The sequence below is a fragment of the Mauremys reevesii genome, linkage group 8 (genome assembly GCF_016161935.1).
Source record: "Mauremys reevesii isolate NIE-2019 linkage group 8, ASM1616193v1, whole genome shotgun sequence".
NCBI lineage: Eukaryota > Metazoa > Chordata > Testudines > Geoemydidae > Mauremys > Mauremys reevesii.
In genome coordinates this window covers 31,271,387-31,283,470 of record NC_052630.1, presented here as the reverse complement: position 1 = coordinate 31,283,470, position 12,084 = coordinate 31,271,387, and the positions used below count along the sequence as shown (strand labels likewise).

Genomic DNA, 12,084 nt, shown 5'->3' with positions numbered 1-12,084 from the left:
ACTATCTGGCAAGAAACTCAGGGCCATCCTGTGCTTAGAATTTTCCTTCCAAGCTGCCCTGGTGATCTTCCCAGGAAGAGGTAAGGGTGGAGGTAGTGCCAAGTAAATACATCTGGGAAGAGAATAAGGAAGTTACACCCTGCTGTGCTGGAATCCCAATGAACTCAGGCCCATCTATCCAAACCCATAAGGAGACTGGCATTAAAGGAGGTAACCGGGTGGATAGGCATGTTACATTTATATTACAGTAGTACTTACAGGCCCTTATACAGAGATCAGGGCCTCACTGTGCTGCATGCCGTACAAATACACACTAATGTCTACAACATCTACATTGCAATGAATAACCCATGCACCGAGTCTCAGAGCCCTGGTCAGATGACTGAGGCTCGCAGGCTTGGGCTGCAGGACTCTAAACTAGCAGTGTAGACATTTGGGCTCAGGCTGGAGCCTGGGCTTTGAGACTTTCCCCTTTCGTGGGGTCTTAGTGCCCAGGCTCCACCCTGAGCCTGAACATCTACACTGCTGTTTTATAGTCAATCTGAGCCAACTGACCTGGGCCAGCTGTGGGTTTTATTGCAATGTCAACATGCACTGTGTGACTTGCCCACGGACGCACAGGGAGCTAGGAACCTGATCCAGAGCTTTAAGCACATGACCATCCTGCTGCTAGGATAAATCTTAGACTGGGATTCACTGCCTTAAAGAACAGATTTGATAGGACTTGTCTTCACTACGGGGGTAAGTCAACCTAAATTACACTACTCCAGCTATGTGAATAATTTATCTAAAGTTGATGTTGTGACATTGAAGTCTATATGGTTTTATAAAAATATGCTAATGAGTGAATATAATGTAACTGGAATATGCTTCATGCAAAAGGTCTCTTGTAAGGTATCATTACAAAGCTTATAATCTACTGAGAGTGATCATCCTATTTGCATAAATGTACCACTCTTGTATCTGAAACTAGAAATATGAAATATAGCTCTGAGGGCCTATTGTAATTATGCAAAGTGTGGGCCATTAATGGTGGTTTGGAATCTTGATGACTCCCATTAACCAGGACAACTGTCTGCAGATGGCTATGCTTTACCTGTAAGTCTTCCTGTATATGTGTGTGCTGGCAAGTGGGCAATGAACCCAGAGAGGGACAAAGGATTCCCGCCTTATGCAAAAGATATATAAAGGGGTGGAACAGAACAAAGAGAAGGAGCCATCATGAAGAATCCCCTAGCTAACACCTGAGCTGGAAGAAGAGCTGTACCAGGGGAAAGAATTGTGCCCAGGCCTTGAAGGTATCCAGTCTGAGAAAAACTTACTGAAGCATCTCTAAGGGTGAGATTATCTGTATTCAGTTTGATTAGACATAGATTTGTGCGTTTTATTTTATTTTTCTTGGCAACTTACTTTGTTCTGTCTGTTACTACTTGGAACCACTTAAATCCTACTTTCTGTATTTAAAATAAAACCACTTTTTACTTATTAATTGACTCAGAGTATTAATAGCTGGGGGAGCAAACAGCCGTGCATCTCTCTCTATCAGTGTTATAGAGGGTGAACAATTTGTGAGTTTACCCTCTATAAAGCTGTATAAGCTTTATACAGGGTAAAACAGATTTATTTGGGTTTAGACCCCATTGGGAGTTGGGCATCTGAGTGTTAAAGACAAGAACACTTCTGTTAGCTGCTTTTAGGTAAACCTGCAGCTTTGGGGCAAGTAATTCAGATCCCAGGTATCTGTTGGAGCAGACGGGAGTGTCTGGCTCAGCAGAACAGGGTGCTGGGGCCCCGAGCTGGCAGGGAAGGGAGAGGTAGAAGTAGTCTTGGCACATTGGGTGGCAGCTCCCAAGGGGGGTTCTGTGATCTAATCTGTCACAGACATAGCTTAGGTTGACTTACCCCCGTGTCTTCACAGAGCTGAGTCGACGGGATACACTCTCTGATCAACTTCCCTTACTCTTCTCGGGGCAGGTTCACACTACAGGGCTATGTCAACCTAAGTTACACAACTCCAACTACATGAATAATGTAGCTGGAGTTGACATACTTTAGGTTAACTTATTGTGGTGTCTCCAACGCACTGGGTCAATGGGAGAAACTCTCCCATCGACTTACCTTATGCTTCTCGTCCCGGAGTCTACGGGAGAGCAATCAGCGGTCGATTTAATGAGTCTTCACATGACCTGCTAAATCGACCCCAGGGGCATTGATCACCGCATGTCAATCCCCCAGTAAGTGGAGACAAGCCCTTGGAGAGCTAGACTCCCAGGGTTGACCGGAGAGTGCTCTGCCATCGATTAAGCTGGTCTTCACTAGATCCGCTAAAATGATCGCAGTAGTGTGGCTCTCTCCATAGTGGAGACCAGCCCTCATGAGTCTTCTCCTGCTGCCTGTAAGGCAGGCACTTTCTTAATGTAGAAAAAAAAATGAAGGAAGGAAGCCAATTTCTCCACTGAGCTGACACTTGTTACTCAATAAACAGCCAGCCTTCAAAGGGATCTTCTGCTAGAGGAGCTTTCAAGTAACTGATGCAGAGTTAAGCTGGGACCATGAGTAAAAAAACAACCACCACCACCACTTGCAATTCCAATTTTAAAATAGCACCAAAAAGTGAGACTAGAAATAATATGTCAAGCAACCAAACTGTGCTCGCTTTTGAGAAAGCCTGGGAAACTCTTCACAATGCACTTATTAAATGAAACCCTCGCAGAAGCACTCTGAATTATAAATGAAGTAATTCAACTTTAATTGTTTTTTTCCCCTCTCTTGGAAAGGTTATTCATCAACTACCTATGATGAGCCTAGACAATGCATTACAAATGGACCTTCTCTCTCTCTCTGCAGAACTTTGGCAGTGATAATAGTTCTACTTCATTGAAAAGCAAATCAGACATTTTGAGTTTCCTGATTTATTAATGCATTGATTTCTATAAATGTCAGCATGTTTTAAGCTTTCAGGCAGAGAGCTGGGGGGGGAACAATCAATGAATGGTAAATAAAATGTAGGATGAATCAAGCAATCAGAAGCGATAATTAAAGCCTTGCCTAATTCAAGGACACACAGCCCTTGGGTTATCAGTGCTCCTGGAATGGAAGAAAAATACATAAAAATTGATACATGCACTCAGAAAGGTTTTAACTTGAGTTTTAAATGTAAGTCTCTTCACCTCAGACCTTGGTGCTTTCATACATTGTGTTGCACTATAACAGAGGTAGAAGGAAAACTGAAGGAGCATAGCTTGAGGGCTAGACACTGAGCCAGCAATGGAAAGTCACTGGTTTCTAAGCACCTAATTCCCTTAGGCCCCTTTGAAAATCTCAGTCTTGAGGTCCAATTCACCATAGCCCTGTGTCATGTGCATAGATGTGTAAAACACTGCCAAGTCAGAATGGTAACACTCACCTTGTATAAAGTGCTGACACAAGGTGGAGGACAATGGTGAACGTGGCCCTTCCCAACCTGGACTTTGGTGAAGTTTATATGTAAACTTCATAGATGGGCCCATCTCTTTAAAGGACTGGCACCTTGAATCTGAATATCAGTCAATTTTAGGGAAGTCCTGGACTGATCTGGAATCCAGTCTTTGAAGCTCAGATCCATCTCTATTTAAAAACCTTCAGTTGCTGCAGTATGTATCTATAAAATAGTTCAGGAGATCCAAAACCAAGGTAGAAACATAGGATGAGTTTGTAATTAGCCTTTGAATGTGTGTGAAAAGAGGACTCATCGAAGTACCCTTACGTGCTTTGACCCCAAGACAGGGCCAGACAATTACAGGACCACTCCCTCCCGCAAATGCCTTCATCATCACCTGCATTTTTGGAAGGTGCATCAAAGATAGGGGTCATGATCCCACCACCTCCAGTGGCTAGAGGGGACAGTGAGAGAAGAATTTTTTGGACTAAATTTTGAATTATTTGCACTGCAGGCGTACCGGCAAGATAATGACAGACTGAAACAAAACAGGTACCTCTGCACACAAAATATGCAATTGTGCATCCAAAGTAAGTAATTACACATGTACATGAGCAAATTCCATGGGCAACTGTTTACAGAGCAACAGTTCTCTGCTGCTAGTAGACTGTGGAGTTCCCCAGTTGCATGATTTTTTGATTTTGCAACTGTGGAAGTGAAATCAGCAGTGAGACTCTTTTTATTAAAAGTGATACACAACTTTAAGCAGCAGTATCATGTATTTACATTATCCCACAGTCATGTAAAATAATATAACTGCTCTTAGTGGAGATTAATACTGCATGTGTAGAAAACTATTTTTGCAATCACTTGTACTACTCACTATCTAGGAATTTTCAGCTTGTAAAGTTTAGCTTTTTTGAATTGTGTGAGTGAAAAAATATCTTAATCTTCACAACAGAAACAAGATTTTTTTCCCACAACCCCATAAACTAGACTGCTCAAACTTAGAAAATCATCTTTGGGTTGAGGACTAGGATGAAAAATTTCAGTCAATAAGGATTTTTTCCCCCCAGAAGGTCCTGAGCATATGAAAGTAAGGGCTTTTAACACGTGATTTTCAAAATAACTGTAACAGGGTTTGGGTTTTAGGACCATGCACACAGAGAGAGAATTGCTGGCTCACCCTGGAACCAGAGCGTGAGGGTCCTGTGAACTCCAACACCAAATCATAAAAATGTTTAAATATCTCTGAGGCAGAAGGGACTAAGGAAAGGGATAGAGTTGTCAATTTATGGACAGCCAAACCCCAGAAAAAGGTTGGTGTTTTGTTGTTTCTTTAGGCAAATCCCCAGAAGGGATAAATTTGGATCCAACCCTGTGCATTGCTCTGTGAGGAGATGGTATAGATTACCCTCTGCTTACACTAACTGGAATAACACCAGTGAGTATCAACCACAGGAAAGCAGAAAAGGGAAATTATTCTGCTAAAACATGGTTCATTTTTGTTATTTATTGAGCACCTAGAGTATTAAGAGTTCTGAATAAAACATAGAAGACAACCTAGAGCCTATTCCAGTCCAAGCAGTATGTTGGCTGAGAATTTCAAAGGTGCCCAGAGGGTTTAAATGAACAACTCTCATGAATTTCAATGGGAACTGTGCAGCTAAGTCCCTTACATAGCTCTGAAAACCTCAGCCATTGTCTACTAGAGGGAAGAGAAGAGAGGGAACCATTCTCCCTTCTCTGGAAATAACCCACATTAGAGAATGGAATACACAAGTTTTAACTTGCAAATCCTGTGAAATCTGCACTTATCCCTCTATATCACACCCCAAACTCAGATTTCCATGGAAACTCTGGGGGTAAGGGTCCTCTGCACTACTGCTTGGTCCCATCTGCTACTGGATCATAAGCTCTTTGAAGAGTCAGGATACCTGGAGCTTCTCTATGATGGCTGATGCCTTGGTGGGAAGGAACTGCATCTGCAGTAACTTACTCTGCTGTGACTCATAGGTTTGGGAAAGGGAATCTAACAGGTCTTGACAAGCTCCTTGCCCTTCCATGAGGTCTCAACTCAGTGTTTCTGTGTAGTCAGGGACAAGAGGCAACATATTGCTGAGGTGGCACTCCCCTTGCATACCCTGCCAGCCCCAATCCATGCGAGAGAGTGGAGTGAGCACAGGATAAACACTGCAAATCAAATCATACAACATTTACCACATAAAAATGAGACAACATCCTCCAAAAGATTATTTCCTTCCATTTAGCAAAGCTGGTGTTTAAGTTAAGCAGATTGCACCAAAGCTGTTCCAAAACGTGAAGTATAATTAAATGGAGCATAAGTACCAATTAAGCTCTATTCACACACAGAGAAACTGCTTGGAAAATACTGTCCTAACATGCAGCTCCTGCCAGGATCTTCTGAAGGGCCATGAAGAATTCTGACAGAGAAATATATGCATACACAATATAGCTATGTGCTGTACACATACAGACAACACAGTCACCAGCTGAACTGTATTGGTTCAGGGACAGAACATCATAACTCCATTGACTTCAATAATGTCAACTTCATTAAAGTCAGTGGAGCTGTGACAATTTAGACCTGCTGAGGATCTGTCCCTTGGCACAAAAGAACTGTCACCAACTGGAGCAGCAGTAGGGCGCACTGTCTGTAAACCAGTCACTACGGGGCAGTATCATGTGCATTAGAGCAGTTGGATCCCAGCCAGCAGATGGCGGCGGTAAACACTGGTCAGTAGTAGGTAAGGAAGGCACTGTTGCTTGTACCAAATAGGAGTGCCCTACTCTGACTCAAGAAGCAAATCAACACAAAGGAGGTTTGGTGGCAAAACCTGCAGAGCAACCCCATAAATTAACATATGTAGCGTATTTGTAGCTGTGTTGGTCCAAGGCAATTAGAGACAAGGTGGGTGAGGTAATATCTTTTATTGGACCAGGACCTGAAGAAGAGCTCTGTGTGGTTCGAAAGCTTGTCTCTCTCACCAACAGAAGTTGGTCCAATAAAAGATATTTCCTCACCAACCTTGTCCCCCCATAAATTAACAAATCAGTTTCATTCACAGTCTTATATCAATTGTGATTTTTAACATGTATTTCATAACCTGCATTAATTCAGCAAATGATTTGTATTATCACATGCAATATTGTATTATTCACATGAAATACAGAGACAGTAAACAAGCATTTAACTGTTCTGGTAAAAAATTCCAAAAAAGTTAGGCATCAACATCTGTATTTTGGGATCTAAAGGGCTGTTCACCAACTTTGAAATTCTCAGTCCAAATAAATGTCATTTTCTATTATTAATTACAAAAAATCATTCTAGAGTCTTTGTTGATTGGCAAGGCTCCAGCTTGAAAGAAATAACACATTGCAATGCACTCGACTGGAATTGTATTTACTATACAATGAATTACTTTTATCCTTTCACCAGGTCCATACCTTGCCCATTGTAACATTCCTAGAGTTAGTCATTTCAGTTGCAGTTGTTTGTTTAATATTTAATATTTCACAGTTCAGATATGCCCACTGACAATGGCTTTCTGACCTTATCTAGCCAGACTCATGCAAAACAGCAGCCTGCTCTGAACACAACAGCAGAGCAATCACATTTTTAAAAAATCTGGGGTCAGACGGACCAATGGTAGGTGAGAATGCTTTGCTTCTCCACTCACATGGATGAGGATAAACAGTATTTTAACAATATTATGGGGAACATGTCCCCTTATTTCCAAAGTGGTTGTACCTATGAACATGAGACAAGATCTCAGGCAGTGAAGGAAACCTGGCTTATGTGATTACTCTCTCTCTATTCTGCTTCCTAACGCTCCTCTGTACAAAGAATGCAACAATTTTCAGACAAATGTAATACAAAAGTTCCTCTAAAGCTCAACAACAAATAATGTAATGTTATGCAAAGGGCCTAGAAGTTGTGCTAGTCAATAAGCAGCTGAATGTATCAAAGAATCTTTGAAATTTCATATGGAGGCAAGAATGAATCTCACAGGAGCTTTTCCATCTAGTTCTAAGAGTTCTGAAGAGTGATTGAAAGAGGATTAGACAGATCCTCTAAGAATTAAGGTGGGTTTTACTAAGAGTTACTAAACAGTGTTCGGTACAAATAAGGCCCCAGGGAGCTAACAGCTTGCAGCTATGCTCTTTTTCACAGATTGAGGATTTCACATCTCCATCACTTGGGACGGCTTGTTTTGCAAAGCTCAAGTGTTCAGTCAGAACCCCGGAGTGATGTGTTGTATGGTTGAAAGCATAAGGCAAATGCAAACACTATGCATTTATGAAGGTGCCCTTCAAAGCTTTCTTCTGTCTTACACAAAAAAAATAAGCTACATTATTGAGAAGAATGGAAACTTTTTGCCAGGTTTTCAGCACCCCACTGAGATGTTTGCCCCCAAAATCTAGGAAATATTATGACAATTTGAAAGCAAGAATTACTTCCGTTTGAATGTGCTGCTAATGATTAACCTCTTCTTGCTGGACAAGATTCATTTTCTACTGAACGGAAAGGCAATGTTTAAAACAAAAGTGACAAAAATCATCCACTGATATATTAATGGAAGAAGCAGGATGACGGGTCTGATCCTGAGCTCACTGAAGTCAATGGCAAAACTCCCACAGACTTCAATCATCAGAATCAGGTCTGAAGTGTGATTTTATTTCCCTATGGTGTCACTAGAGCTTTGGAAATCACGGGGCCAAATTCTGCCTTGACCCACACCATGGTCACAGTATTCAGAAGGCCCTATCTCCCACACTTGGCATCAGCTTTTCTAATTGCTCAGCTCCCATTTGGGCTCCAAAACCAATGGCCAGATTGCCAGAAAGGCTCAGTAGGTTGGGCATTGTGCTTTTATGAAAAATTGGTCAACAGTTTTGCAATGAAAGCTGCTGGGTGCTGAACACTTTTGAAAATCTGGTCCTATGTCGGTGCCTCACTAAGAGAAGAGCTCTTGAAAACTTGCCCTAGTGGTGGGTGGTAAGCACTTGGAAACCTGGCCCCACGTTCTGCTCTACACCTTCAGCAAAGGACATCCAGGGTCAGCACAGAATTTGATCCCATTTGCCCAGCTGGGATTTTGCTTAGGGAGAAATCACACAGGTAACAGCTAAGATACCAGCTTAGTGGTGAGTGCTTTATGGCAAAAGCTATGCTGAGATGTGAACATAACTAACCATTCGGTTTGATGAATCACAATGGGGCTAAGTGAATGATTTTTTTAAAGTTATTAGGTTAAATGAGGCCAGAATTAATTAGTCCAAATAGTTGGAGAATACATTAGAGAGACTTCGAGTCTCTGAAACGTATTAATCTTGAGATGAGCAGGAGGTGAATTGTGTTTGTGGGGTTCACTGAGCTGCTAAACCGCTGATGTGACTTCCCAGTGTGGAGCTTGGCCTCTGGTGTCAAAGCTTAATGATCAGAATCTGTCAGAAGTAATGGCAATTTGAGGTCTGGACAGTTTAAGATGCTTTATGGAGAGGATGAGGTCACTGAAGCAAAACACCGCATGTGTTTGGTGTCTCTGAGTGAATTGTGATTTAGCTTCTACTGATGACATTTTGCATCCAGCTCAACACTCAGTCCTTTCAGATGACCCCAGTGCAAGTGAATGGGAGTCCATTTAGATGCAGAGGTCTGATTGTATGAATCCAATTGTAAAACTAGGTTCCAAAACGTACAGCAAATGTCAAGATTTATTAAAATTTTCTGGAGAGTGTGTTCTATTAAATTAGCAGTAATTTATTTATATTTGTGACAGTCTCACAAGTAACTAAAGAAAATGGCTTTTTAATTAGCAGAGCTGATCAAATGTGTCAACTGAAAAATATTCCTGCCAAAAAACTGGAGTTTTGTGAAAAAGGAATTTTTTGTGGGAAAATGAGATTTCTAAATGAAATGAAACTGAAAATTTTCTTTAGTTTTAAAATGAAATCTTTTTTGTTTTCAAGAAATGAAATTTATTATTTTTCCTCTCATTTCTTCTCCTTTATTGCCATTGGCGTAATTAAAATAGAAGGGTATCTCCTCTCCACCACACTTTTTCTCATTTTTCCTTTGTCAACTAAATTAAAAACTCCCTTAACTTTGGAAAAGTTCAATTGCAACTTTGTAACTTTGCCACACTATGTCAAAAGTTGAGGAAGTTTGAAAAATTAGAACTGAAAGTGAAAAACCTAGGTATTAATTTCATTACATGCAGTAGCAAAAAGGGGAAGACCCATGACATTTTGAAAGTTCAACATTTTTTTGGAAAAACAAATCACAAAATTAAAAATTGTTCTGTTTCAAATCCTGTGAAATAGACAACTTAAAAAATTTGTCATGACACTTTCTCCAATTTTCAACCAGTACTAGTAATTAATTATATCCTCAGTAAATGTTAGGTATGCCCCATTCACACAAGACTTGAAGAAGAGCTCTGTGTAAACTGTCCCTCTCTCACTAACAGAAGTTGGTCCAATTAAAGATATTACCTCACCACTGTCTCTCTCTAATACCCTCAGACCAACAAGGTGAAAACAACATTGCAGTCATTCACACAAAGGAAGTTATCAGTGTTTCTGTGGGGATTTCCATGGAGCTGAGGTGGGAAGATTAAATTTACCTCTCTAGAACTGTCAGCAGGCTGTGAATCTGCAGTTCAGCTCCACTGAAGCTGGAATAACAGCCACTGATACTCTGCAATCTCTCTGGAAGGGTCTGCACCAATGAACTTCTGTAATCCTGGCTCCAGCTAACCTCCCACCCCAAGTCCCTTATGCATAGCCTATTCATACCTCTTGCATGGCCCTTTCTACCCCTCAATGACTTATGGGAGGCCCTCTGCACAATAAGTGAACTTCTTTTCCTTCTTTCTAGTTATATGCTTAGGTAGGTTTCTTTGTACTATGTATCCTGGCTTTGCTCTAGCCCTCAGACTTACAGTTCTTTAAGATTCCACTGCTGTCCTGCAACGGAAAAAAGGAGGCCTGTCTAATTATCGGAGGGCAACATTCAGAGAGCTTTGGAGGTTACCAGTGGGGATGGAAAGATAGGACACACAGGGAGAACTTGGAAGAGGAAAATGTACAGAAATCTTAAAGGAACACTGTCAGCATAAAACTCATGGAGAAATATTGTTTCCTGCCCTCAACTACAAATATATCTTAAATTATTCAAACTGCAAACTCTCAGACTCATTTTGCACTGCTTTGAAAATAAAACACTGAAATCGCCATTTGTGCTGTTACTTTTAAATATCACAGCTCGGGCAATGAACATAGACAGGCTAGTTTCACTTTTGTTCTAATCAGTTTCATATTTAGCACCTCATGAACAAGCACAGGATCTCAAACTTTGATCCATGGATAGGTCATCTACGGAGAGACTTCTATTATAATGATTAGCACTTGTCAGTCTTTGAGCAAGGATACTTCTTAACCATAGTTCAGTTTAGGAACATTAGTTAGGGTGTTCAGACCATTTTTGCTAAACTAAGCAGCCCCTGTGCATCCTGAGCAGCTGCTTCATATTTTTCTCAGGTATCCTATGGTTTAAATTCAACCTTGATTAAAAAAAACCAAAAACTTGCAGATGACAAAACTGGAATAGCAGTAGCAGACACACAAGGAAATCAAATTAAACTGCAAATTGACCTAAGGAGTATAGATCAGTGGAGGAATACAAACACTGCAGGCACTTCTAAACTACTAAATTCTTGTTTGACCTGAAAACAAGAATTCTGTTTCATGAAAAATTTTGAGGTTTCAACACTCGTTTTCATTCCACATTAGAAGGCAAACTACAGCTTTCAAAAATTTCCACATAAACAAAGAGAGAGAGACTCTATAGCCCTGCTGTGCCAGATTCGGTGCAGGGACGTGAACCTGGATCTCCCACATCCCGGAGCAACCAGTGTTTGTTGCGCTCTCCCCTGTTTTGACCAGAGATTGCATCCTGATTCTGAGAACCCTTCCCAATGAAATTTTCCTTGAAACCAGTACGTTTCCACAAAACGTTTCAGTTTTCCAAATAAAAACATTTCATCAATAAATTCCAAACCAGATTGGACAAACGTCAAATCTTACAATCAGTAAATCTACACCGGTTTACACCACCTGAGGATCTGGCCTGGGCAAGGCAATAACAGCATTTATGATTGGGACATGACCAAATAACTGACCCCATCACATTAAATACAGTTTATTTTCACATTGACTCCTGTTACTTTTCATGTAATCAAGCACTTAGCAGGAAAGGTGTGGAATTCAGATTTAGGAGCAAAAGGACCCACAAGTGGCTGAGAATGTGAATGAGTTTGGAAACCAATACATGTTGCTGCTACAGACCTCTAAGTTCACAACAGTGCAGGAACTTGTTTAGATGTTTGAATAGCTGGTATCAATTATTTGATTAAAAAAGAGCCATGGAAACATTTCTTTCACGTTAGGTTTTGTAATTCCCTATCCTCAACCCTTATTTTAAGGGAACTCAGCCACAAACTAAGATGGATATCCTTTTAAAAAGTGAAAAAAGGTGAGCAGTTAAAGAAGTGAAGAGATAGGAAAGGATAAGAATGTAATAACTGCAAAGAACAACAATAAAAATTAGGCAAAGAAAAAAACATTCATGTTTAAACTAA

The 12,084-nt window shown here is 40.7% G+C and overlaps 1 protein-coding gene across 17 annotated transcripts in view; it reads right to left on the bottom strand.

Annotated features, from left to right (window-relative positions):
• Positions 1-12,084, bottom strand: part of KCNIP1 (potassium voltage-gated channel interacting protein 1) — an 807,057-nt gene that overhangs the window by 73,893 nt on the left and 721,080 nt on the right. The window contains exon 1 of one of the 17 annotated variants that reach the window (XM_039484948.1): positions 3,407-3,492. The exons of the other annotated variants lie outside the window; for them this stretch is intronic. The gene's annotated coding sequence lies outside the window, so the exon portion shown is untranslated. Of the gene's footprint in view, positions 1-3,406; positions 3,493-12,084 lie in introns of those variants that run through there. 17 annotated transcript variants of the gene reach the window in all.